This window comes from Salvelinus sp. IW2-2015, linkage group LG14, assembly GCF_002910315.2.
Source record: "Salvelinus sp. IW2-2015 linkage group LG14, ASM291031v2, whole genome shotgun sequence".
Taxonomy (NCBI): Eukaryota; Metazoa; Chordata; class Actinopteri; order Salmoniformes; family Salmonidae; genus Salvelinus; species Salvelinus sp. IW2-2015.
In genome coordinates this window covers 27,895,129-27,901,547 of record NC_036854.1, presented here as the reverse complement: position 1 = coordinate 27,901,547, position 6,419 = coordinate 27,895,129, and the positions used below count along the sequence as shown (strand labels likewise).

Here is a 6,419-nt window from a genome sequence, read left to right as displayed (position 1 = left end):
ATTTGTTATATACCCTTTGTTGGCAATGACAAGGTCACATGTTTTCGGTAAGTCTTCACAGGTTTTCACACACTGTTGCTGGTATTTTGGCCCATTCCTCCATGCAGATCTCCTCTAGAGCAGTGATGTTTTGGGTCTGTTGCTGGGCAAGACGGACATTCAACTCCCTCCAAAGATTTTCTATGGGGTTGAGATCTGGAGACTGGCTAGGCCACTCCAGGACCTTGAAATGCTTCTTACGAAGCCACTCCTTCGTTGCCCGGGCGGTGTGTTTGGGATCATTGTCATGCTAAAAGACCCAGCCACGTTTCATCTTCAATGCCCTTGCTGATGGAAGGAGGTTTTCACTCAAAATCTCACGATACATGGCCCCATTCATTCTTTCCTTTACACGGATCAGTCGTCCTGGTCCCTTTGCAGAAAAACAGCCCCAAAGCATGATGTTTCCACCCCCATGCTTCACAGTAGTATGGTGTTCTTTGGATGCAACTCAGCATTCTTTGTCCTCCAAACACGACGAGTTGAGTTTTTACCAAAAATATCTATATTGGTTTCATCTGACCATATGACTTCTCCCAATCTTCTTCTGGATCATCCAAATGCTCTCTAGCAAACTTCAGACGGGCCTGGACATGTACTGGCTTAAGCAGTGGGACACGTCTGGCACTGCAGGATTTGAGTCCTGGCGGCGTAGTGTGTTACTGATGGTAGGCTTTGTTACTTTGGTCCCAGCTCTCTGCAGATCATTCACTAGGTCCCCCCGTGTGGTTCTGGGATTTTTGCTTGTGATAATTTTGACCCCACGGGGTGAGATCTTGCGTGGAGCCCCAGATCGAGGGAGATTATCAGTGGTCTTGTATGTCTTACATCCTAATAATTGCTCCCACAGTTGATTTCTTCAAATCAAGCTGCTTACCTATTGCAGATTCAGTCTTCCCAGCCTGGTGCAGGTCTACAATTTTGTTTCTGGTGTCCTTTGACAGCTCTTTGGTCTTGGCCATAGTGGAGTTTGGAGTGTGACTCTTTGAGGTGGTATTGAGATAAACTTTTGTTATTGACCAAATACTTATTTTCCACCATAATTTGCAAATAAATTCATTAAAAATCCTACAATGTGATTTTCTGGATTTTTTTTCTTCTCATTTTGTCTGTCATAGTTGAAGTGTACCTATGATGAAAATTACAGGCCTCTCTCATCTTTTTAAGTGGGAGAACTTGCACAATTGGTGGCTGACTAAATACTTTTTTGCCCCACTGTATATATATATATATATATCATATGCATTTGACAGATGCATTTCTTTAAGATATATGCTACTAAATAATCATTGTGCGTGTTGTAGGTAGGCAAAGCATGGTGCTGGGAAATACTCATTACTGATACATAGCCTAACACCTCGGGTGCAATTGTTCATTCAGTAAGATACTTTCTCCACCTGCAGAGAAAATATACACAAAGACGAATGAAATCTGCKGAAATACTTTTTGTATATATTTGCACGAATTGAGTGTGAGATTGTGCTGAATAAAAACGTGTACTCATCATCCCCAGAATATGTTTGGGAATGAGAAGAGATACTATACTGTATGTGCAATGCACATTTCTCGGTTATTGGTAAGCCACTAGCCTAGCCATTCTTCCCATATAAACATCATTTTTCATTTAACATTTTGATAGACAGTTAGACCTACCCCACTGGGCACAGACGTCAATTSAACGTCTATTCCACGTTGGTTCAACGTCATTTCATTGATTGAACCAGTGTGTGGCCAGTGGGATCAGATTCAATGGCAGAAAATAATTACCGTTGTGTATCTGGCAAAAATAACGTGCGCAATTTACAGGTGTTTATTTGCAGGAATTTTGGAAGCATAGGTGATGCGGCAGATATAGAAGGCTCTGGATAGATTATGTTTCTAAGTGCGCCAGGTGCTTTGCGCATCTTAGTTGGCGTCACTAACAATAGTCCACTGGTCCTACTTCTAGCCGAAAACGTTGGAAAGGTCTCACCATACGCGCTCTGACCGCAGCACAGCACGGCTGGTCTTCGCTTTCAGCGCACCTGCACATCCAACCATGGATGGGGACTTTATGTTAACGAGAGGATAGTTCAGAACGCAATTATTAAAATCCTGCAGAAATTTCAGTCGATGACTGCTGTGGTGGTAGCATAGCAACAACACCCAAGAATCAGAGAAACATCAGCAATATCACCCACTGCCTTGCAAGCTCAAAACTCTCCGTTAGAAATTCGGCGCGCTGCTCGCTGAAAAGACACTCCCTGGAGAGGAGCGCGAGTACGCCRAATAAAAGGGATACGCTTTTCTCCCAGATGCAGGTTGACTTGGAAAACCTTGAGCCTCGATGAAAACTACAGCGCCTAGTGACTGTGACTGGTTGTCCTTGCTGAAGAAGACCGCTAAACCTTTGCCAAAATGGAATTACATGGAATTAACAGAGTTTCCTTTTACGACATGAGATATCCGCGCCCAGGAATCGAAACTTTATTTTAGTGTTTTTAAGATGTGGTTGTTTTTGCCTGTCTTCTATGGTAAGCTTTTCGTTATAGGTGTTTTGATATGATATTGAAGAACTAGTGCTAGAATAAGCGGCTCATCTGAATTTCATGCATTTTCACTGTGCTTGTTTATGCGTTATACTGTAGATGGCTCCTGTCACGACCGCATATATTGAACATTATTTCATTGCTCCTGTTCTGTGGTGGGCGGGGGGGGCTGTTTTTTCAATTGAAGACATTCAATCTGTTTATGTTTTATCTATGTATTGGACCTAATGCACCATATCAATATCTGACAATTCATACATGTCTATCAATACCCTGTAATGTTATCATATCCTTRAATAGCCTACTAAACATTAATCAACTGCACTTATGAATACTCAGTTGCCTGTCCAAGGACTGGATGAATGAATAATTGACACACGTCATGCGTTCAGATGTGGAGACAGTAAAAACAGTGGCCATTGCGCATCTGTTATTATTGCATAGCCTACTCAGAAATCGACGAGCCGAAATAACTGTCCTCGTCGTTTTTTATGTAGGCTACTGAATAGTTTTTATCTTAGATCTGCTACAGTAGACACATGTCTGTTCTGTGTTTAGTTTACATTTAAATTCCTATTCAGCATCAAGTGAACATTGTTTAATGGTACAATAGGTGCATTTCTCATCAGTGTGTTTCTGTGGCATGGTCATAGATATGGCATGCCATGGGCACCCGAGTGTTCCTCTTAACTCAAACTGTTATTATCATCATCTGTGTGTGTGTGTGTGTGTGTGTGTGTGGGTGTGTGTGTGTGTGTGTGTGTGTGTGTGTGTGTGTGTGTGTGTGTGTGTGTGTGTGTGTGTGTGTGTGGTGTGTGTGTGTGGTGTGTGGTGTGTGCCTGCCTCTGTGTGTGTGTGTGTGTGTGTGTGTGCGTGTGAGGGGGGGGTTGTGAAGGTTTAGCAGGGTTCAATGGTTCACTATACATTGTGACTGAAGGCAGTTGAAAGGTAAGAGGGGGCATTCACATAATCAGAAACCCCACTTTTGTTGCAGCAATTTGGAGATCAGTTACCAACTGAGTGCACTAAACCAGGGGTTTTCCCAAAAAATTGTTCTGGGACCCCTTCGATAGCAAATTCAGAAAGGACCCCTCATAWTTACAACACAACTYGAGTGCAATAAAAAATATATAGTTTTACTATGATGTCTGCAGTGGCTGGACGAACCAAGTCTCAGACCCGGGGAAAGAATATTTAAAAGTTCACCTCTGGCATTGGAGAGAACATTTAGCAGTTTTCAAGCTAATTTCCTGCAATTCTACACATTTTGTCATGGGKCAGAGATTGTTSTTGTTGCAGCTTTAAAGCTAATATCCTTCAATTCTACACATTTTGCGATGAGGCAGAGAGAAAACTTTGCAGTTTTTAAGCTTAAATTACAGTGCATTTTTAAAAACATTTTTGGGGATAGCTTTGAACTACAAAAATGTATATTTGCTGGATTACAGTAGATAGCCTACCAATATCCCTGTGAACCTCCCAGACCCATGTTGCCTAGGGTTAACAACATAATAGTACATTGTATTCCACACTTTAAACTTATTAAACAATCCCTTTGTCAATAGTTGTTTCATCTGTTAGTAATATTCATGTATTTATAATTTTTTATCTGGTCATGGAGCCCCTGCAGTACTTCCCCTGCACTAAACTCATTATAATGCTGATTATGTAATCAATTATTAAAATGTGCTTCAGTGGTCTGTTGAAATTGTCTTTTGAACATTAACAAGAATATTAGGATTGTGTTTGGAAAACAGCTGACATTGAAATCTTATGATTCTATAATCTGCTAAAGAATTATAAATTGGTGCAATGTCAATGCATGGTTATCAAATGTTCTCCTAATTGTATGGTAAATGGAATTCTGATAAGATAGGCAATTGTGTTTGGTCATTGCCTTAGGGAACATAAGTAAACGCATGTTGAACATCCCTCAGATAAACAGAAAGCACATACACAGATAAAGAATTCTGAGAAACAGGTTTCTTCCTATTCTCCAACACAGGTTGTGACACTTCACCTCCCCATCACAATGACTCCTGTTGAACCCCAGGGCATGTTTCAGCATGCTCCTGTAACAGAAGTGGTTTGGTGACYTTAGTTTTCCTTAGACCTGAAGAGTTGTTCTGGGTCAGACATTAGCTGGCTAATGTGCTTTTCTGGCACACAGGAGACCCGGGATTTGAACCACCAACAGACAAGCAGAGTCCAGTAACCGAAATGTGGAGTGTTGAGAGGTTTCTAGTCTGATAGAGCTTGATACTTCACCACTATGAGGATGGACAGAGCTGTGGACCTATAGTGACCTTGACGCACCGCACCAAATGGGGAAGGATGTTCATAGAATTAGTTTAAGGGCACAGTACAGCCGTCTCTGTGTTTATCAGAGGGGGATCAGAATTAGTTTGAGGGCACAGTACAGTCATCTCTGTGTTTGTCAGAGGGGGATGAGAATTAGTTTAAGGGCACAGTACAGTCATCTCTCTGTTTGTCAGAGGGGGATGAGAATTAGTTTAAGGGCACAGTACAGTCATCTCTCTGTTTGTCAGAGGGGGATGAGAATTAGTTTGAGGGCACAGTACAGTAGTCTCTGTGTTTGTCAGAGAGGGATGATAATTAGTTTGAGGGCACAGTACAGTCGTCTCTGTGTTTGTCAGAGGGGGATGAGAATTAGTTTGAGGGCACAGTACAGTCATCTCTGTGTTTGTCAGAGGGGGATGAGACCATAGTGATACATTTACCGTATCCAACTCCATTGATGAGACATGGTAGAAAGACCAATATACTGCAGTAGAAAAGCTGAGGGCTGTCGAGGTATGTTGCTATTTATGAAGAGATGGAGGATAAGAGGTGTGTTGGTGGTTATGTCTATCTGTGAAGAGGAGTTTAGAGGTGGTTATGTCTGTCTGTGAAAGAGGAGTTAGAGGTGGTTTATGTCTGTCTGTGAAGAGGAGTTTAGAGGGTGGTTATGTCTGTCTGTGAAGAGGAGTTTAGAGGTGGTTATGTCTGTCTATGAAGAGGAAGTTTAGAGGTGGTTATGTCTGTCTATGAAGAGGAGTTTAGAGGGTTATGTCTGTCTATAAGAGAGTTTAGAGTGGTTAGTCTGTCTATGAAGAAGGAGTTTAGTAGGTTTATGTCTATCGCTGAAAGGAGTTTAGAGGTGGTTATGTCTGTCTATGAAGAGGAGTTTAGAGGTGGGTATAAATAGCAGACCTTAAATAAACTGTACGTACTGTATATACACACTACTGTTCAAAAGTCCATTAAAATAACATCAAATTGATCAGAAATACCGTGTAGACATTGTTAATGTTGTAAATGACTATTGTAGCTGGAAATGGCAATTTTGTTAATGGAAAATCTACATAGGCGTACAGAGGCCCATTATCAGCAACTATCACTCCTGTGTTCCAATGGCACGTTGTGTTAGCTAATCCAAGTTTATAATTTTWAAAGGATAATTGATCATTAGAAAACCCTTTTGCAATTATGTTAGCACAGCTGAAAACTATTGTTCTGATTAAAGAAGCAATAAAACTGTCCTTCTTTAGACTAGTTGAGTATCTGGAGCATCAGCATTTGGGTGTTCGATTACAGGCTCGAAATGGCCAGAAACAAAGAACTTTGTTCTGAAACTCGTCAGTGTATTTTTGTTCTGAGAAATGATGGCTATTCCAATGCGAGAAATGCCAAGAAACTGAAGATCTTGTACACGCTGTGTACTACTCCCTTCACAGAATAGCGCAAACTGTCTCTAACCAGAATAGAAAGAGGAGTGGGAGGCCTCGGTGCACAACTGAGCAAGAGGACAAGTACATTAGAGTGTCTAGTTTGAGAAACAGACGCCTCACA

At 41.4% G+C, this 6,419-nt stretch overlaps 1 protein-coding gene across 1 annotated transcript in view; it reads left to right on the top strand.

Annotated features, from left to right (window-relative positions):
- Positions 1-1,994: 1,994 nt before the first annotated feature.
- The window catches only part of LOC111972522 (transmembrane protein 200C-like), a 17,571-nt gene continuing 13,146 nt past the window's right edge, over positions 1,995-6,419 (top strand). Inside the window, exon 1 of the mRNA XM_023999522.2 lies at positions 1,995-2,552. The gene's annotated coding sequence lies outside the window, so the exon portion shown is untranslated. The remainder of the gene's footprint in view (positions 2,553-6,419) is intronic.